Below are 23366 nucleotides of genomic sequence, written 5' to 3' on the forward strand. Positions count from 1 at the left end.
TCACCCTAGATGAGGACATATTTTTGTGACTTCAACTTCAGAGTTCTTCTCTGATTATGTCTCATTCCATCTAAAAATATTGCATCCCTTAGAAAATGTACTATCTCTGAGTACTAGGGTTGTGTTTCAATACTGGTGACTAGGACATTCTCAACTTCAACATTATTTATTTCAACATCAAGAAGGTTTGACTCAGCCATAAGCTTAGCAAGGCCTAAACCTCTCACCAATTTGGTGATCTTTATTTCCAAATCAAACTCCTGGATTCTGTTTATCCATCTGCATCTCTTACCTGTGACCTTAGACTGGGATAAGATATCTTTGATAGTAGCATGTGGGACATAGGGAACTACTTATGCATTTACAAGATATGGCTTGAAAGCTTTGAAAACCTTGACCAGAGCATATGCTTGCTTCTCCATGATTTCATATTTTAATTCTACAACCTATAAAGATTTTCTACAAAAGGCTTTGGGGTGTTCATATCCTTCATTATCCTTTTGCAAAAGGACTGTAGCCACTATATGATATGAAGCAAAAGAAAACAATGAGAAAGGCTTACTATAGTCAGGGGACTTTAATACTAGTGCCTCCTGGATAGCCTTTTTGATCTCAACAAAATCCTTTGAAGCTTCTTGATCCCAACAGAATTTTGTATCCTTTTTAAGCAATTTAACAATGGGCTTGACTATCTTTGCAAAATTTGCAATAAATCTTCTAACAAAATTAACTTTTCCCAAGAAAGATTGGATACCTTTAACATTCTTTGGTTTAGGCACATTGTTTATTGCCTCTATTCTTTCAAGGTCTATTCTTACTCCTTCTTTAGAGACAATATGCCCTAGAAGCTTCCCTTCAGTAATAGCAAAATGACACTTTTTAGGATTTAAGGATACTCCAAATTCCAGAGCTTTACTGAAAACTTGCTCTAAGTGTCCACAGTGGTCATCCTCTCTTTTGGAAAATCATGTCAAAACATCCTGATATACTACCATGATAATATTTATGAATTCTTTGAAAGCTACATCCATTGCCCTCTGAAATGTAGCTCCAACATTCTTCAAACCAAAAGGCATTCTAACATACACATAAGTTTGCCAAGGGGTGGTAAAAGTGGTTTTGAATTGTTCTAATTCTTTTACCAACACCTAGTTATACCCCGAAAACCCATCCATCATAGACAATAGGTCACAACCAGTCACTCTTTACAACATAGCTTCCATATTAGGAAAAGAATAATTATCTTTCAAGGAAGCAACATTTAGGTTCCTAAGGTCAACATAGAGTCTTATGTCCCCATTCTTCTTTCTCATTGGGACCAAATTTGAGACCCATGATGAATGCCTTATAGGCTTAATATTTCCCGCTTCCCTTAATTTGGTTAGTTCTTGTTGCATCTTAGATTCCAGCAGGGGGTTAATAGGCCTTTGTTTTTGTCTAAAAGGCTTACCATCTGGAAGCAAAGGGACTTCATGATGAAACAAATCCTTTCTATATGCCTTTATATCTTCATAAGACCAAGCAAAAACATGCTTATACTTCTTTAATAAATTAATGAGATTCACTCTAACATGAGGAGGCAACATTTTTCCAATATATACTAACTTATGGGATGATTCTGTCCACAAGTTTACTTCCTCCAACTCATCTAGCGTAGTGGTTGATTGCTGGTGCAGAAGACTATCACTGTAACTAAACATACCTTCAAGCTCTACCAACCATTTAGGCATCTCATTAGTTTCTAACTGAACCAAGTCATTTCCAAATACAGTTTCTCTGTTATCAACCACTTCCACCAAGGCATTGCAGTCAATTGTTTGTCCATCGTAGTCATCGATGCATTGTATGAACCTAAGAATATCTTCATTATCAGAAAACACTTGCCAATTATACACATTGGCAGGAATAGCAAGCCTAGCTTTTATCTCCACTATGGATATAATGGTTAGTGTTGCATCATCATTCTTTAATGCAACATTTGTTAAGAAGTCTACCATGATATTTTTGGATCTTTCTATCCAACTTATAGAGAATGCACTAAAATGCTCAATGACATCCCATATTGCATGCTTGTATCTTTTCAATCTATCATTCTTAGATGCATACTTAGCCCTAACTTGAGAGACAACCAATTCTGATTCTCCTAATATTTTTAACAATTGAATTCCATGCCTTTTTGCAACTTCAAGCCCCAAAAGCAGGGCTTCATATTCAACAATATTATTTGTACATTGAAAGGCTAACAAGAAGGAATACTTGAAAGTTATATTTGATGGGGATACAAAGAGAACTCTTGCCCCAGATCCTTCTTTAGAGCAAGCTCCATAAAAATACATTTGCCACAAACCATGCTGTTGAGATTATAATTCAGTCACAATGGAGTCAATATTCTTCAATTGGGGTAATATGTTGTAATCTAAAATTATCAAGATCCGCATCAATCATACAGTTGAGCATGTTAGGATCTAGTTTCTCAATTACCCTAGGGGTACATGGTTCTCTATACAATTTGACTTGATTCCCATTAATTGGGATGGTAGCATATGACAAATCCAACTAAACATTTCCGCTTACTGCTGCAGCCCACTGCCTGGATATCAACATGTCATAATGAGGCTTGGTGTCAGTTACAATAACATCCATCTTATAAGTTACTCCAGGGAATACTGCTATTTTCACTTGAACATCTCTCATTGTACCTAGCACAGGCACTTCTCTGTTATCCATTGCATAACACTTCCCATACACTGTACTCACTGACAATCCTAATTCTTTCATGACACCATAAGGCATTACATTTGCAGCTTCACCAAAATCTATCATACAATTTTTAATCAACCGGTTATTTACTAATAAAGTAACATACAAAGGATCAACCTATGAGGGCTCTTGTGTAATATTTTTTCCAACATATACCTCTAGAGTCCTAATCCTTTTCATCTTTAATTGAACCGGTAGGTAGAACTGTGTTACTGTGAGATATGTTAGAAAATAAAGATAAAGTGGCTACTTTATGCTCCTTTATTTTCAATAATTATATTAAGGGGACAATAACTTTCATTTGGGTAAGAGCCTAAGCCATATCAAATGTAGAATTATTAATCAAATCAGTATTAGCCTTAACATTTTCTGTCTTAGGCTAACTTGTCTTCTTCATTGTGGCAGCTCTTTGTGTATCATTAGTAGCTTTATCATCTATACCTTTGGGTACTTCTTTAACTTGAACTTTCTTCTCTTGACCAGCTTGAGGCAAAGTAGCATTACTTGCTTCTTTCTTCTGGGATACCTCTATTGTAAACATAGAACCAGGTTCACCTTGATTGCTATCCCTTTTAGTACTCCTTAAATTGTAATTGTGCTTGGCTTTGGCTATAGCAGCCTTAGTGAGATTTTTTACTTCTTCATCACTAGGCCTCCTGAGATGAACCTCTTCATCTTCGATTGTTACCACTTTCAAAGTGGGATGCCAATCAAGTGTTAGTTGTCCTTGGTAGGACCTTTTTCTATCCAGCACATTATAATCACTAAATGCACTTTGTGAAGATTCCCCATCACTTTCTATGATAGTTTCAAACATATTTATATCAAGCTCAGCCTCTTGTCTCATCGATTCTTCAAGCGCTTGAGCTACAACACACTGATGAGGAGAATGTGGTCCATCACAAGCAATGCACCAAGGAGTGTTCTCCATGTTATGAACATTTTTTCCTTTTAAAGGATCAGGAGTATCTTGGCTCTGAGTATTTTTTGGCTTCTCATTTTGAGGCTTACCATCCTTCCAGGTAGTGTTGTAAGGCATGTCATGTAGCCTAGGAGGTCTGTCTTTCCAATTGTAGTGGGGTTTATCATTTTTTCTCACCTTGGTAGTAAGATCCTTCATAGCAGTCACCAACTTCTCTATTTTATCTTCTTCTTTAGCAACTTTGTTAGGTTGCTGCTTTGATCCCTGCCATAGCCTATCATCAGTTCTTCTTCCGAATTTTCTAGATGCTTTTCTATTGCTCTCTACATTGATAGCAATTCTAAATGCATCTCTCAAGCTACATGGATTTTTTATCCCTCAAAATATAAGCCATTTTAGAATCAAATGCATTATAATAAGTGTTCAGGCATATGTTGTCATCTAATCTCATTACTTGATACAATCTATGCATTGCTTTCTGAAATCTAGCATTAAAATCAGTGATAATTTCATTATCAGACTTTCAGATATTGTTGAACTCATTGAGCATGAACCTCACATTTGTCTTATCACCATACTGTTCCTGAAAATAATTTTTAAAAACCTCCCAAGACCCAATGCTATTCAGAGGAAGACCTCTATACCAATCTCTTGCATCATCTACTAAAGACTGTACAAATAGTTTCATGATGACATCTTCATCCACAATTTCATAATCATTAATCAAGTCACCAAAAGATTTTAAATGCTCTTCTGCACTAATTGCATTATTTCTAGAAAATTTATGAAGTCTATCTCTTAACTCAGTAGGAACATGGTTAGGGTACCCTGGGATTCCATCAAAAAAGAGTTGCCTATACAGTTCTAAGTTAATAGGTCTTCTCTGGAAAGGGTTAACAACATGTTTACTACCCATGTTCATTCTTACATTAGGGCTCTGAGTTAGAGAGATCTGGTTACCTTGGTTAGTAACAGAGGCTTGACTGGCTATTGCAGTGCTAATAGGTAGAGTTGACTGAATTTAAATAGGAGGGAGTGGAGCTTGTTGAGAAATGGGTTTATTTTGATCTACAGAAGGAAATGTGATAGGAGGTGCTTTCAGATAGCTAATTTTCCTTTTAACTTCTTGATTAGCTGCTTCTAATTCAGCCTTTTCTAATTCCATTTCCAAATCTTCCTTCTCTGTTCTCATCCTCTCCATCTCTCTTTCATGTGTTGATAGCCTATGAGAGATCTCCATTGTAGTCTTAGATCCAGACCCACCTTCCATGCATTTCTTCTTTCCTTTATCAACATCATTCCTAACAGGCTATGGTTCACTAAGAACTTCCCTATTTGGTTGGATTACTGACTTGTATGCTAGTTTGGCCCAAGGAACTAGAATTTCTCTAATCACAGGACCTTCATCCTCACTCTTAGCCTTTTCTTAGGCAAGCAACTCAAGGTCAAGAATTTGTCTTAGGAGCCTGTCTCTCTCCATCAATTTTTCCTTTACTTCTCTCTCCTTATTTGCTTCCTTCTGGGCTTTTAAGGAGATCAACTGATGGACTCTTCTATTCAGGTCCTCTATTTCTTGGGATATCTTATCTTCATTAGGGAAGATTTCTTCAGAGTCTGATAAATTGACTTGGTCAATATCAATTAAGATAATGTTTCTGTCAATTGTCCTATGTACATAATCCCTGACTATGTTTGCTATTTTGGTCCTTCCTAGAAAAACTAGCATGGGATATCCTTTGATTTGAAACATGGACATCTTCTTCATTCCCAAATAAATGAGAATGGAAACCTAAAACATCATGCTCAGAATCACAGGAAGATGAATTTGAATTTGCGTAGATAGGTCTCTCAAATATCTTACCCGTATCAGTGCTTTTCTGCACACAAGCAGCATTAGATGCTTCATGAACCACTGATCTTTTCTAACCCCTACATGGCTATTCAGGTAATCCCTCCTGCAACGTCTCATGAGGATGCTTCTTCATGAAAGACCTGGTGTTTTTTCCTCCCTGCATTGTGCTTGTTTCCTTAAAAAATTTCAATTTTTTGAAAAGGATTGGTTAATATTATCAGAGTCACCACCCATAAAGACTATGGGAAATATGAAAACAAGCTTTACACAAAAAATTTGCTGATCTTTAAAAATCAAAATCACGAAGATTTTCAGAGAGAGAAAGGAACAACACAAATCAAAGGTCAGGCAAACAATTTTGAACATATCTATCAAAACAATATTCTGAGCTAATTCAAGTGCCAATCTACATCCGGATACACACTATGACTCTCCCCACTAGAGTCACCACTTTTGTTGTTCTCAAATTCTGACTCCCTTCTTAGCCCTTATAAGAAAATAACAACTTTTTCTGCAAAATAAAGAGATCAAGGAAGCAAGAACCTAAGAGCAACATATGACAAGGTTTAAAGAACCTTCTACACTTTTAACTTATCCAAAGTTTAGGTAGGTATACCTTCTCTGAATAAATTCACACTTTTAAAATGAGATCCACAGTAAACCAGTCCAAAAACCGGTGAATCTTATCACCTCAACATAAACTAAAAAAATAAAGAAATTCTTATGCTCATTTTCAGTATTGATCTTCAAGAGATGCAGAAAGAGTACTAGGAAGCAACTTTGTCTGCAAAATAAAGAGATCAAGGAAGCAAGAACCTAAGAGCAACATATGACAAGGTTTAAAGAACCTTCTACACTTTGAACTTATCCAAAGTTTAGGTAGGTATACCTTCTCTGAATAACTTCACACTTTTAAAATGAGATCCACAGTAAACCAGTCCAAAAACCGGTGAATCTTATCACCTCAACATAAACTAAAAAAATAAAGAAATTCTTATGCTCATTTTCAGTATTGATCTTCAAGAGATGCAGAAAGAGTACTAGAAATGACACCAGTGCCTTATCCAGGCCACAGAGTCATCTAAATAAAACAAGGATTTCACAACTAAACATCTCCATACATCCCATCACTTTGGCTTCTATCAACCCCATGCATGCTTGACATACATAAGAGTCCTTCCTTGTTAAACTAAATAGTGTTCATCAAATTCAAAGTCTCTAACAAAATAACCTATTGATAGAGATATTTCTTGCATATTTAATTCTCCTCCTAAAGAAAAAAGCTAAGAAACATATCTATAAAGACTACCTTACAATCCATGTTCAATTGAATAACCCTAGATTACCCAAATGAAACTAGTAAATTATTGAAAGCACACCAGAAGACAACACAAATTCTAGGCTCAAATTTTTATGGTCTATATATTGATATTCATTTTTAAAAAATCTTACATAACTCAAAATATTCTCTGTAAACTTAGATAAACCCAAATATATTTCTGCAGTGTTTCTTTACAAATTCTTGTGATCACCCTCCTAACTAGTCCTAGTATACATTTATAATATTATGGATGCATACAACCTTCGGACCTTTTCAAAAAAGTTTGTTACAATAATCTTCTTGTTTCAACAAGAAGTTACAAATCTTTTCCATATTATAATGGCCCCCTTTCGCTAGTTATAATTCTGCAGCTTCTTCTTGAACTTCTGTATCCAGCACCGCATATTTTCTTGTCCATTCTTGGTACACGTCATCAACAGGCCATGGGAAGTTAATAACTTTCCCTTTTGTCTTGGCCAATCTTTTCCAAGAGTTTCTCATTTTATTAAACCTCTGAATTTAGGAAGCCATAGTGTGATCTTATCTTCTCTATCTCGTTAATTTTTCTAAAAAATAGGGAAGTATCATTTGTGGTAATGATTCCCTTAATCCTTAATGACAAGTTGGCCTCTAATTCATTAAGCCATACTTTTTTGTTCTTCAATTGAGCTGCACTAGCAAAACCCCCAGGAAATAATTCAAATTCCTGCTAAGTGTATTCCTTTTTATACAAATTGATCTTCCTCTCTGCATTATCTATTCCTTTTACTAGCTTTGTCACATCCTTCGTTATGTCATAGGTGGACTTGATAATGGGGTCAGCCCTTGCCTCATCATAGGATACACATATGAGTCCTAGGTCCACCTCCCTAGGCATCCACTTGTCCAAAATGGACATTAGAATAACCTTGTGTCCATTGAGCTCATTCCACATATCCAAAACTTTACTCATATTGTTATACACCAATGATGATCCTATAGTGTCAGCAAAGCTCAAAATTGCGGCCCTCACTCTCTCTTCTACTTATTTGCAAATAGGATTTGAGCCTATTTTAACTTTTCCAACCCCTGAGGAGTGATCTCAACTGATTGGGAACCAGAAGGTGCTAGAGAAGGTAGGAATTCAATGATAGGGCTAGTAGATGGAGGCTATGCAGGAGAAGAAGCAATCATTAAGGTTGAAGACTCACCTTGATGGTATTGTCCTGCCAATCGGCTTTTCAATTTAGCAATAATGATGTCTCGGCTCATTACCTTTTCTTTGGCATCATTGTAAGCCTTTAAAATTGTCTCCAACTTAGCTTGGAGATCTTCCCTTTCCTTTGCTTCCTTCTCTACCACTGCAACACTAAATTTTGCAATTTCCAAGACTGTGCTAGCAGCTTCCACCACTATAGTATTTTGCACCCTCTTTACTATCATACCTCCAAGGTAGCTAAACTCTGGGGTATCCTTTTTCTTTTTATTTTCATCTCTCTTTAGAGACCACATAACTAGTGCAACATTATCCTTGTTGAAGGTTACACCTTCCATGGGCTTGGTCTCTTTCCTGACTACCTCTAAAACCAAGGCATCTCCTATATCCCATTCAGGGAGGATGAGTACACCAGCCTTTGCTACCATTTCCCTTCCTTTCTCAGGAGTAATGGTCTTAAATTCAGTGACCATTTCTTGTTTTATTTCTTCCTCCATCATAGCTACATCCTTGTGGGGCTGCTCATTCTTCCTCTTCTCACATCTGGCATTAAACTTATCAATATTCTACTTCCACACAAATTGCATCAAAGCTCCTGAGGTAACAAAGTTACTATCAATTAAGAATTCTTCATTGGCCTGTTTAATGGCAGGATCTAGTTCTTGGCCTTTGAACTCATTGGTGGTTATGTCCATCTCAAAATCTTCTAGCTCCTTAGGCATTCCATCCTCTACTACATCATATGTATAGGTGATCTCCCCTAGACTCCCTAGCTGCAACAATTGTTCAGTTGCTACCTACTCATCTCCTATATGAATGGGGGATTGAGATGGGGAATACAAGGGCTCATTAGTTTGCACTTCCTTTCCCACCCTCTGCTTCTTTGGGGAGTTTGAATGTCAATGACATCTTGTATTTTCCTCTTCCCTTTTGAAGTAGAAGGTTCCCCTGTTGTTGTAACCAACACATTGTACTTGGATTTTCTATGTAGCACATAGTCACCAGGAGGGATTGCTTTAGCAGATGTAGACCTAGCTAGAAATAGTCTTGCCTTCTTAGGGTTTTTTTTAATCACTCCTTCCCTTTTTTCTTTCAATGTTTGCATTACATCTTCAAAGAAAAGAATGAGGAATTTTGCCTTTTCCTCAAAGGGGTGAAAACTAGACAAAGGGTCATAGCTACTGGCAAACTAGTGCACAAAATCAAGAGCCTTCTTGTAGGCCACCCATTTCTCTTTCCTCAACTCCTGCTCATCCAAATAAAACTAATTTCTGATGAGGTCTTTAGGGAATTGGAATTTGGTGAGGTCTGCCTTTGCATACTGCCCTTTTCCTAAACATACTATTAAAAAAGTCTTCAAGGTCAGAAAACCTTGACACTATAGTGGACAAATGGTAGGGTTGAAAGAAGTCCTCAAAACACTTCCACCCACCCTTAGTAATTACAAATTGATGTACTATTATCACTGTTGGGAAAATTGTCCCTTTTCCTTTATTGGATAGCTCTGCCTCTTGTACACACCCAGTCTGTCTACGGATCTCTACAATTCCTACTTTCAGTGGGACCTGATATGGTAACAAAAAAGGAGTGCCTCTAAAATTGTACACTCTAAAAACTGTGGAAACAGGGTACAAGTATATGTCACCCCAATTGTGAACAATCTTGATTTCTTCAGCAAACTCCTTAGGCCTAAGAAACTCCAACAGAGCTTTAGGGACCCTTGGATTTTCTGAGCATAAGAGAATTCTGATTTTGGATGCAAAGCACTTATCAAACTTTAGGTAGCTGGCATCCTCCCTGTCCCATGACAACACTATGTTCCATAGTTGAACTGGCGTTTTCTCCCCATCCTTTTCCTTCACTAGATCCATGTCATTAGCAAAGTAGTCACCACCCTTGAATAAAAACAAATGCATGAGGAGGCAATACCATCCAAAAGGACAATCCACCTTACCATTCTTTATCCTTATCGAGCCTTCATGGATTGCATCAATAATATAGGGGGCATAATCAAATGTTACTGCCAGAGAAGAATTTAAAATTTGAGCTATCATTAACATGTAATGAGTTGGCATGTTCACTTCAGCATCCTCTCCAAAAATTTGGCAGAGTGACCAGTATAATCCTTTGGCTCTAAGAGTGAACCAATTTAGGGAGAAAGGCTCCATAGTATTAGGTCCTACAATAGTCAACCCTCCTATTTTGACAAAAAAAAATTTAAGAGGCCCATTTCTAAGATGATTCCTTTGTGCACTGTAGACTTGAGCTAGTGATTCAAAATTAATTGGCTCCAAATAATTGGACACCTTGTTGAGCCCAAATACATTTCTGAATTCATCATCATTTACTTCAATGAGGGTTTTCCCATTTATATCCCTAACACTTTTGGTAATAGGGTCATGGTTGTGTGCAATTTGAGTTAGGAGATCCACATCCATGAAAACTCCAGGGACCACCAATTTACCTATATCCAACTCCCAGATACTATTCATTAGGGCAGGGTAGTGTCTCATACCAAATCCAACCTTAAATAGACCCAAACCAAACAACCCTATCTGTGGATCTCTTATCCAATTGCCCTTGTCATATAATCCTTCTCTTATTCTCAAGCGAGGAGCCTTGGGCACTAATTCTTTAACTTTAGCTGCTACATTTGTGGACATAGACAATTGTTCCAGGAAATCATCACAAATCACTCTCTCCTGGTAATTAACCTTCCCAATGAAGTCCCTTCTAGGTGCCATCTTAATGATATGCAAATATTTCAATTACTAAATCAAAACAATTCTTTAACAGAATACAAACCATAGTTCAATCAATCTTTCAAGTAACTAGTAAGCAAAATACAAGAAAACCTATTTTCAGCCTGAAGAACTCTACTTTACACCAGCTTTTCTACAACAACTCTTCGAAATAATGCATACATTCAAATGATGTGAGCGTATATACGGCAATCAGGCTCTTAACTATGACATTGACACCACATGCTTCGGCCATCATCTCAGAATTTAATTCATGAATGAATTCAAAAATTTCTCTCCAACGGATCATAAAATGTTTGTATATGTCCATCACTTTGTTGTCTCGCCATTTCACAAAGCCTAAAATCTGCGCTTCATCATCAAGCGAAATCACGCCAATTGTTAGATCTAGGGAAACTTGCAAAGCTTTTACTTTATTGACTATTCTTCATTCGGCGATGGGCTTAGATCTCTTTCGCTACTTCACGAAAGCTAAACATCGTGCACATTTGTCCAACAAAATTGCATGGGTTGTTTGATCAAAAGAAACTTGATCAATCTTTATCCTATTTTATGATTGGCTGTTTACCCCACTAACTGTGCACCAAGCCTTGAAGGTTAGTGATTTTTTTTGTTTTGCAGACGGTAACTACCCTACATCTTTGGTCTGTGAAATGGCACCCATAGTTAGATCCTCTTTGAGATAACCGCCTTTTAACAAACTTAACTGGTAGAAGTGGGCCCTCTAAATCAGCACCATCCAACCTGGCAACTGACTGGCAAAGGAAACCAATGTGTCAATCAATTACTTGTCAAAAAACTTCCACGAGATCCACTTCAGGACAGCCACATGCATCTAACAATTTGTCTTTTCATCAGCGGTCTAATCAATCTTTTTTGCCATGACACTGACCAAGTGGCTGCCATGTCACTTCGCTATTTCATGAAGGTTAACTTTTAGTCACCTTAGGGCTGTGAAATAGAGTGATCCATATGATTAAAAGGAACTTGATCGATCTTTACCTTATCTTAAAACTTGAGTGCCGAACTCACTTCCGCCTTTCGCCATTTTGCAAATGGTAACTTACGGGCATCTTTGAACTGCGAATTCACACACGCCTTTAGATTAAAAAGAACCTGCACGATGGTTAGGAAGCTCGATTAAACATTAAGAACTTTAGGAAAGATTTAGAAAAATAAAGTGCTACTAGACCCGCCTAGGAAGAAATAAAAAGGGGGGACACTTCTCATGATAGACGGACCCTTCCTTAAGTAAATAAAGTAACATGAAATTAGAATGAAAGGGTTTTTCTTAGACATAGGGAGGGTTAAAACTAAAACCTTAAACCCTCTTTGGACCTAAAACAATTAGAGATAACAAGGCCATACCAGACTCAAAATTTCAGACTTTTAGCCAACTATGGGACAAGAATACCCATTTTTTAAATAGTGATAATAGTGGGTATTCATCCCCCCTGTGGTTTTTCCCAGTTGGGTTTCCACATGAAAAATATGTGTGTTATGTGTGATTCTTTTCATGTGATGCTTTGTTATTCTCTATCAAGTGGTAAAGCATGTTAAACCAGTAAGTTTTTACATTTCTGATGATGTATTACTAGTGTATGCATATGGGTGAAGTGGAAATAAGATGTTTGTTTGTGTGGAAAGATGAGTTACCAGTTCATGTGTTTCACATTCTTACTAAGTTTAATTGGTAGCAATCTGGTTTAGACCGGTGTTATTGCTTGCCAGTCAAGTGCAGTGTTCTCAGTCAAACCAATTTAAGGAAAAGTGTTTTTCTCAGTATTGATTCACCCCCCCCTCTCAGTACCGGTTTGGTACTAACTGTTCATCATTGATTCATCAATTGGTATCAGAGCATCTTCCAAGTCCTTGTGTTGTAAGCTTAACCACTTGAGGTAAATATCCTACTCTAATGATGAAGAGGGAAGGTCCAAAGTTCAACAGAGACAACTTTAAAACATGGAAGGACAAAATGAAGATATACATGAAAAGCATGGGTGCTTAACACTGGAGCTATGTTGAGAATTCTTATGTTATCCCTATCGGTACTCTCACTGATGATCAAAAGAGAGAGATTCGAGTTAATGGGCAAGTCATGGAAGCCCTAATCAGCAGTTTATCTGACATTGAGTTTATTGATGTTCAGGATAAAGAGAATCCCAAAGAAGTATGGGATGCCCTTGAGAATATCTATGGCAATGATGATCATGTGAAACAAGCTAAGGAAGAAAGCCTTAGGGGAAAGCTTGAAGACATGCAGATGGTTGAAGGAGAGACCATTCAACAATATGGAATAAGAATCAAAACTATTTTTGGAGATATCAAGAGTGCAGGTGGTAAAATGGAAGATTCCACTATTGTTAGCAAAGTTTTGAGATCCTTATTACCGGTCTATGCAATAAGGGTTGCTTCTATTCAGAAATTGAGGTCTCTAGACAAGAAAAAGGTATCCCTAGACTCCATCATTGCAAAGTTAATAGCTTATGAGCTAAATAATTATGATGGTAGTAATCAGAAGGCTGAATCAACCTTTAGAGCATCTGTTGCACCATCTAGAAAAGGAAAAGAAGCTAGTACCAGTGGTGAACCAAGACAAAGTAGAGAAATGGATGATGAGGAGATCTTGATGGAATTTGAAGCTCTTCTTGCCAAGAGACTTCCCTAGGGAACCAGTAAATACAGAGGTAAGCTTCCTTTGAAATGCTTTTCTTGTAACCAGATAGGACACATAGTTGTAAACTTCCCTAATGGTGACAACAAGGACAAATCAGAGAGATTCAAGAAGTTCAAAGGAGGAAACTGGAGAAATTGTTTTGTAGCAGTTGATGAAGGTGTCACTGATGAGGAATCAGAAGATGAAGAAAGTGAAGATATTGTGTTTGTAGTAGTTAAGGAAGATGTGTCAAACAAGAAGGCTCTTGTCTCCCACTTTCATAATTCCAAGGAGTGGATTACTGACTATGGGTTCTCTCACCATATGACTGGTGACCAGAGTAAGTTTCTATCTCTGGAAGAGTATGATGGTGGTGTGGTTCATTTTGGTAATGATGCACCATGTATGGTAAAAGGCAGAGGGTCCATCTCTCTGAATGGAAGAAGCAGTGCTGACAATGTGTATTGGGTAGAAGATCTCAGACACAACCTTTTGAGTGTTTCTCAACTAAATGATAATGGAATCACTCTGGAATTGAGAAATGGAGTGTGGAAAATCAAAGGAAAGAATGGTAAACTGATGGATACTAGTTGCAGGTCCTGGGGACAACTGAGACAGGGGGGGGTGAATTAGTTGTCTAATAAATTCAAACCAAAATCTTATTAACCAACTCAATGCTTAGTACCGGTAAGATAGTTAAGTATGCCGGTAAATAATGTTAACAGAAAATTGCTATACCAATAAGAATTAATGCATGAAACATAAACATAAAGTCATCCACAACACATGACACAAATATTTGTACGTGGAAACCCTGTAAGGGGAAAAACCATGGTGGGAAACCTTACCCACAATCAGATGTTACTACTGCAGATAGTAAGTGTACAAAAGGAGTCTGCACATGTAGAAAGGCCAATAGCCTAGACCTCATTGCTGAAATACAAATGGGAGTCACACTGACTATAGTTGGATGGTTAAATCCAATGAGAATGTACTGCACGAAACAACATCTTCATATGTTGGATTTAGTACCGGTGTAATGCTGATATGCTTCTACAAAAACCTAACTTCACCTTCAAATGATGTCTTCATCTATATCTCTACTTGATTTTGCATATATCCTTCCTTAAATCCTTTTTTTCGCATTCCACACTTGATCTTACAAATAAGATCTTACATTTATACCATACCCTAAGACCAATTTTAGTAGGTCGGATCTACAAGATATTACAATAAAATATTTCACAAATAATAAAATATCCAATGCAATAACCGATTGAACATGTTGGCTTAATGCATTCACAACAATAATAAATCATCTCCATAGCGTGCCATGCTGATCTGGAAAAGATAAACCTACCAGTGTAACCCTAGATAACCTGGACCTATTTGCCGGTAAAAGAAAATATGCAAATAAGAATATGTCAATGATTATTACTTCAAAGAAAGGCATCCACATGATGTCTTCGACATTACCAGGTGTCTTCCATGTCAATGCAGGTACCAGTGAACATTATATCCTACCGGTTAACCATATATCGGTGACTGTTTTGAATAGTTTACTGATTGCTGGTGAATTTTGCTGGATCTCCAAAGTAGGTGTATTTAGTAGGTGTTGAGATCAATGACAAAACCATACCAAAATATCAACAATCTCCCCCTTTGGCATTGATGGCAACACAAGATGGAAAAACCATCAAAGAGCCAAAACAGAAATGCCAAGTATAGAAACCAATTCTCCCCCTGGGAGTAATTATACCAAACTCTCATACCAATCTTTCCTCAAAAAGATAATGCATTTTTCAATATATCTTTCCTTAATGTTTTTCCATATATCTCTCCCCCTTTGACATCAAATGCCAAAGTCACAAAAAGTCAAGTTCATACAAAATACCAACCAATTCAATATACCAACTACTCCCCCTGAGAAGTAGCTTCCTCATCAAATACTAGAATAAAAGATTTGTCCATTTAATTCTGCCAGTTGATGAAAATCATTAACTGTCTAAGTCTCTACTGGTGGAGGTAAGACTCCAAGCTGATCTCTGAGATACTCAAAGGTTTCCTTAGGCAAAGGTTTTGTAAAAATATCTGCAAGCTATTCTTTAGTATTCACATAAACCAGTTTTATTTCCTTTTCTTCAATTTTTTCACTTAGAAAATTTAGTTTGATAGAAACATGTTTTGTTTTAGAATGTAATACTAGATTCTTAGATATATCAATTGCTGTAGTGTTATCACAATATATAGTAATAGGTTCCTTGCATTTTACCTTTATGTCTTTCAACATTTGCTTAAGCCAAAGTACATGTGTACAGTTTGTTACTACTGCAACATATTCTGATTCTGCTGTTGATAAAGATGTACAACTTTGTTTCTTACTTAACCAAGAAACTAATCTCTTTCCAAGAAAGAATGCTCCTCCAATGGTGCTTTTTCTATCATCCACATCTCCTGCCCAATTTGCATCTATGTATGCATATAGATCAAAATTTTCATCTTTAGGATACCATAATCCAAGATTTGGTGTGCCTTGTAAGTACCAAAAAATCCTTTTTACTACTGATTCATGATTTTCCTTAGGATTACTCTGAAATCTAGAAACTATACATACTGCATTCATAATATCAAGTCTGGTTTGTGTCAAATACAGTAAACCTCCTATCATAGATTTGTATCTAGTTGGATTGACAGGTGTAGATTCATCCCTTTGAGATAATTTGTCATTTGTAGTCATAGGTGTGCTTACCGGTTTAGAGTTTTTCATCCCAAATTTCTTAAGTAGTTCTTTCAAGTACTTAGATTGACTCAAAAATATGCCTTTATCAGTCTATAAAATCTACAATCCTAAAAAGAATTTTATTTCTCCAATCATAGACATTTCAAATTCATGCTGCATTTTAAGAGAAAATTCTTTGCATAATCCATCTTCTCCTCCAAATTTTATATCATCAACAAATACTTCCATAATCAAGATGTCATCATTAGTTACTTTGTAATATAAATTGCTATCTGCATTTCCTTTAGTAAAACCAATTTTTAAAAGATACTTATCCAATCTTGCATACCAGGCTCTTGGAGCTTGTTTTAGTCCATATAGGGCTTTTCTTAATTTGCAAACCATATCATTGTTATCTATTAAAGAAAATCCATCAGGTTGTTCAATATAAACTTCTTCTTCAAGATCTCCATTCAAAAATGCACATTTATATCCATTTGATAAACTTTGTAATCCTTGTGAGCTGCAAAGGCCAAGAATAATCTAACTGCCTCAATTCTGGCTACTGATGCAAAGGTTTCATTGTAATCAACTCCCTCTTTCTGAGAATATCCCTTACACACTAGTCTTGCTTTATTCCTGACAACCTTACCATTTTCATTGAGTTTGTTTCTAAATACCCATTTGGTTCCAATTACATTTTTATTTTCAGGCTGGGGAACTAATGTCCAAGTATTATTTTTCTCAATTTGTCCTAATTCTTCTTCCATAGCTTTAATCCAGAATTTATCTTCACATGCCTCATTGATAGATAATGGTTCAATTTGAGAAATAAGACATACCTCTTCATTTTCCAATCTTCCTCTTGTCATGACTCCTTTAAATTTGCTTCCAATTATCTGATCTTCAGAATGATTCAGTCTTACATACCGGGGTGTCTTAGTCTATTGTTGTTCTTCAATTACTGTGGTATCCTCTGATGATGCCGGAGTAACTGGATCATCATTCTATACTGGTGGATTTACTGTTGGTTCATTTGTCATAATTTCTATTACTAGTTCAAAGTCTATATACCTTGAAGTTCCTCTGAATTGTTCATCAATCTTTACATTTGTACTCAACAATTTTTTGTAGTCTTTTATTAAAACATCTATAAGCTTTACTCTTAGATGAATAACCAAGAAATATTCCTTCATCACTTATAGGATCAAACTTGCCAATATACTCATCTCTTCTAATATAACATTTACTTCCAAAAATTCTGAAATACTTAAGAGTAGGAGTATTACCAAACCATAGTTCATAAGGGGTCTTACCGGTTTCACCTTTGATGTGAACTTTGTTGAATGTATAGACAGTAGTGCTTACTGCCTCTCTCCAGTACACATGTGGTATATTTGCTTCTGATAACATACTTCTTGCTGCATCCAAAATAGTTATGTTTTTCCTTTCAACAACTCCATTCTGTTGTGGTGTCTGAGGTGTTGATAATTGTCTTTTGATTCCATTTACTTCACAGAAGGTATTAAAATCTCTAGATGTGAATTCTCCTCCTTGATCTGATCTTAAACATTTAATTTTCTTACCAGTTTCATTTTCAACCATTGCTTTGAATAGTTTGAACTTCCCAAGTGCTTTTGATTTTTCTCTGAGAAAAGTAACCCAACACATTCTACAATAATCATCAATAATTAGCATAAAATATCTATCACCTTGTAAGCTTTTAGTTCTAGCCGGACCACATAAATTAGTGTGAATTAAATCAAGAGCATTATTGGATTTTTCTGGAATACTTTTGAAACTAGCTCTAACCTGTTTTCCAAATTGACATTCCTTGCAAATTGTATTCTGAGGTTTCACAATTTTAGGTAGATCTCTAATTGCCTTAGAAGTACTGATTTTTACCATGCAATCAAAATTTACATGACATAGTCTTTTATGCCATAGCCAACTTTCATCTATATGAGAAATTAAGCATGCCTTTTTACTGTTATTTAAATGAAAGATATTACCTCTAGTCTGATTATCGGTTGCAATTTCCAAACCAGTTCTATTCATGATTTTGCATTTTCCATTTTTAAATTGTAACTGAAAACCTTTCTCAACTAATTGACCAACACTTAAAATATTATGTTTTAATCCTTCAACATAGTAAACATTGTTAGTGTTATGTTTACCATCAAGAGATATTAAACCCTTACCTTTGATTGAACAGGCTTTGTCATCTCTGAATCTTACTAAACCTCCATTGTATTCTTGAAAGTTCAAGAATTTACGTTTGTCTCCAGTCATGTGATGTGAGCATCCTAAGTCAATAATCCATTCATCCTTTGATTCCACTTTAGCTGCTAGGGCTTGTTCTACCGGTTGAGCAATAGGTACCAGTTGATCTTCTGTTATAGCAACAAAGACCCATCTATTGTCTACTAAGTCTTCATCAGAATCATCAGTCACACCTTCATCAACAATGTAACAAGATTTATCTTTGTTTTTCTTAAATCTGTATCTTTGATATTCAGGATTAGGTTTGTATGTCCTTCTAGCTTCTTCTCTTAGTCTAGCATGTCTATCAGGGCATCTTGAAGCCATATGACCAATCTTATTTTAGTTGAAACATTTAAAGGGTGCTTTACCTTCATACTTACTTCCAATGGGACCTTTTGGCATTTTTCTTGCAAATAGTGCTTCAAGTTCTTCAAGATCTTCATTCTCCTTCCTGGTTTCTTCAAGTTCTCTTGCATAAAAGGCTCTCTAGTCTGATTTATCAAAAGATGGAGTAGATGATGTTGATGCTTTGAAGGCCAAATCAGTTTTTATAGTAGCAACAGGACCAAATTCCTCAACTTTAAAAGCTGAAAGTTTTCCAATCAATGTATCCCTAGTTACTGATGTATTAGGCATTGTTCTCAACTCATTAATAGTAGTAACCTTTATTTTATATGTCGGTGGCAAATCTCTTAAGATTTTTGAAACAATCTCATCTTCACTCAAGGTTCCTCCGCAACATTTGATACCTAAAACAATTTCATTTACTCTTTCCATAAAAGAAGGAATTCTTTCATCTTCTTCCATTTTCAGATAGCTTTTGCAGTAGATCTATCTGATAACCCCATGATTTGTTGATCTGATAATGTGTTGAAAAGTGCTTCTCTTTCTTTGCAATCATTTTCTTCATCTTTAGCTAAAGTAATAGGAGCAGGCTGACCAGCTACATCAGCAGTATAACCATTCTTAGTAACCTCCTAGATGTCTTTACTAATGCAATTCAGATGTATCTCCATTCTGATTTTCCATATTCCATAGTTGGTTCCATCAAGTTTAGGACTATCCTTTCTGAAATAATTAGTAGACATTGGATCTCCTCAAGTTTTTAAACTTTGGCAAAAAGAGGACTAAGCTTTGATACCAATTGTAGGTCCCAGGGACAACTCTGAAGAGGGGGGGGGGGTGAATCAGTTGTCTAATAAATTCAAACCAAAATCTTATTAACCAACTCAATGCTTAGTACCGGTAAGACAGTTAAGTATGCCAGTAAATAGTGTTAATAGAAAATTTCTATACCGGTAAGAATTAAAGCATGAAACATAACATAAAGTCATCCACAACACATGACACAAATATTTGTACGTGGAAACCCTGTAAGGGGAAAAACCATGGTGGGAAACCTTACCCACAATCAAATGTTACTACTATAGATAGTAAGTGTACAAAAGGGGTCTACACATGCAGAAAGGCCAACAACCTAGAGCTCACTACTCAAATACAAATGGGAGTCACACTGACTATAGTTGGATGTTTAAATCCAATGAGAATGTATTGCACAAAATAGCATCTTCATATGCTGGATTCAGTACTGGTGTAATGTTGATATGCTTCTACAAAAACCTAACTTCACCTTCAAATGATGTCTTCGTATGTATCTCTGCTTGATTTCACATATATCCTTCCTTAAATCCTTTTTTTTGCATTCCAGACTTGATCTTACAAATAAGATCTTACATTTATACCATACCCTAAGACCAATTTTAGTAGGTCGGCTCTACAAGATATTACAATAAAATATTTTACAAATAATACAATATCCGATGCAATAACCGATTGAACATGTCAGCTTAATGCATTTACAATAATAATAAATCATCTCCATAGCATGCCATGCTGATTTGGAAAAGATAAACCTACCGGTGTAACCCTAGATAACATGGATCTATTTGCCGGTAAAAGAAAATATGCAAATAAGAATATGTCAATGATTATTACTTCAAAGAAAGGTGTCCACATGATGTCTTTGACATTACCAAATGTCTTCCATGTCAATGCAGGTACCGGTGAACATTATATTCTGCCGGTTAACCATATACCAGTGACTATTTTGAATAGTTTACTGATTGCCTGTGAATGTTGTTGGATCTCCAAAGTAGGTGTGTTTAGTAGGTGTTGACATCAATGACAAAACCATACCAAAATACCAACACCAGTATCCAGACCAAAGGTAACCTATTTCAGCTAAATGCTAATATCAGTATATGTCTAATGGCTAAGTTTGAAGATAGCTAGATATGGCATAGGAGACTTTGTCATATAAACTTTGATAATATTATGGAGGCTAGTAAGATCAAGGCAGTTAGAGGATTGCTTATGTTGAGCAAACCAGAAAATCCTTTGTGTAGAGAGTGTCAACTAGGGAAAATGTCTTCCACAACCTTCAAAGGTAAATCTTTCACTGTAGACAATTTACTTGATCTTGTGCATACAGATTTGTGTGGTCCTATGAAAACTAGTAGTGTGCAGGGAGATAAGTATTTTATGATCCTTATTGATGATTGCTCAAGAAAGATGTGGGTCACATTCTTGAAGGACAAATCTAAAGCTTTTGGAAAGTTCAAAGCCTTTAGAGTATTGGTTGAAAAAGAAAGCGGTAAGAGGATTAAGTGCCTAAGAACTGATCAAGGAGGAGAATTTACTTTTGGTGAATTCGACAAATACTATGAAGAGAATGGCATCAAGAGGTAGTTGTCTACCCCCTGGACTCCACAATAGAATGGCCTAGTAGAGAGGAGCAACTAGATTGTGGTTGAAGCAGCTAGAACTATGTTGATCCAAGGGAAGGTTGCTCACACCTTTTGGAGAGAAGCGGTGAGCACTGCAGTCTACACAATGAACTAGGTACTCAAAAAAAAGGGTAAGGATAAAACACCTTATGAGTATTGGACTGGTAAGACACCAGTGGTAAGCTACTTCAGAGTGTTTTGTAGTAAATGTTATATCAAGAGGAGTGAACATCAGAGCAAGTTTGATGCTAAATATGATGAGGGAATATTCCTAGGGTATTCCACAAAAAGAAAATCTCTCAAATGTTTCAACAATAGGACTTAGAGAATTGTTGAAAGCATCACTGTTAGAGTTGATGAAACCTCTGAGAAATTTGAGGAAACTGGCAGCGAGCAAGTAGGAGATGAACTAGTAGTAACCTTTTGGGAACCGGTTACAAAAAAGCCTAGCACCAGTAATAGTGCTCCTACACCGGTAGATGCTGATGCTGATAAAGATGAGGATGAAGAAGAAAAGCAAGAGGAAACAACCAAGATCATTCCTAGGTATGTAAAACTAAATCATGATCCAAAGCAGATCATAGGAGACAAGGAAGCATGAATTCTTAAAAGAAGAAAGGTCAGAGAAAACTCTTGCATGATCTTGGAATTTGTGCCTAAAACATTTAGAGAGGAACATAAAGATGAAGACTGGATCAAGGCAATGGAAGAGGAACTTGACCAAATAGAAAATAATGGTACATGGTCTTTGGTACCCAGACTGAAGCATAAAAATGTCATTGGCACCAAATGGGTTTTCAGAAATAAGCTGAATGAAGATGGCTCAGTGGTTAGAAACAAAGCCAGACTGGTGTGTAAAGGATATGCCCAAGAAGAAGGAGAAGACTATGGAGAAACATTTGCTCTAGTAGCTAGATTGGAAGGAGTTTGTATGCTTCTTGCATATGTAGCATTTAGGGGATTCAAAGTATATCAAATGGATGTAAAGTTTGAATTCTTGAATGGAATACTAGAAGAGGAGATGTATATAGAGCAACCAGGAGGGTTTGCCCTATCAGAAGATAGTGACATGGTGTGTAGGCTACATAAGGCCTTGTATGGACTGAAGCAAGCACCTAGAGCATGGTATGAATGCTTACACTCCCATCTTGTGAAGATTGGATTTGAGAGAACAAGTGAGGATAGTAACATCTACCTGAAGTCAAAAGGAGATTAGACTCTAATCTTTGAGGTATTTGTTGGTGACATAATCTTTGGAGGAGATGACAAGATGAGTCATGATTTTGCAAATGAGATAAAAAAAGAGTTTGAGATGTCACTTATAGGGGAGATTAAGCTCTTCATTGGACTATAGATTCAACAAATGAAAGATGGAATCTTTATCACTCGGTCCAAATATGTCAAAGAAGTGTTGAAGACCTTTGGCATGGAAGATAGAAAACCAGTTGGTACACCAATGGTGGTCAGTTGTAAATTATCAAAAGAGGATGACTCAGGGTTGGTAAATGAAAAGGAATATCTATCAATGATTCGTAAATTGCACTATGTTGTACATATCAGATCGGACATTGCACATGCAGTGGGAATTACTACACAGTTCTAGAAAAGCCCAAGAGAATCCCACTTGGTAACAATCAAGTGGATTCTGAGATATCTGAAGGGAACTATTGACTATGGATTATGGTATCCATACAGTAATTATTTCAACCTGGAAGTGTTTACAGATGTTGACTGGGCTGGTAATGTGGATGATCGAAAGAGCTTAACTAGTGGTGCATTCTTTCTTGGTGGTAGACTAGTCTCATGGATGAGTAAGAAGTAGAGTTGTATCTCTCAGTCTACAACAAAAGCGACATACGTTGCAGCATTTATGAACTGCACCCAGACAATCTAGATGAAGCATGTATTAAATGGCTTCAAATTTCTTGTATCTAAACTGGTAAGTATATTTTGTGACAACACAAGTGTGATTAACATCTCCACAAATCTGGTTTTACATTCTAGAGCCAAGCATTGTGAGCTTAAGTATCATTTCTTAAGGGAAAAGGTTTAGAAAAAAGAAGTTGTACTGGAACATGTTTCTAGTAAGGAGCAGTTAGCAAACATATTCACCAAGCCTCTACCAAAG

This window comes from Cryptomeria japonica, chromosome 10 (assembly GCF_030272615.1).
Source record: "Cryptomeria japonica chromosome 10, Sugi_1.0, whole genome shotgun sequence".
In the NCBI taxonomy this organism is placed as follows: Eukaryota; Viridiplantae; Streptophyta; class Pinopsida; order Cupressales; family Cupressaceae; genus Cryptomeria; species Cryptomeria japonica.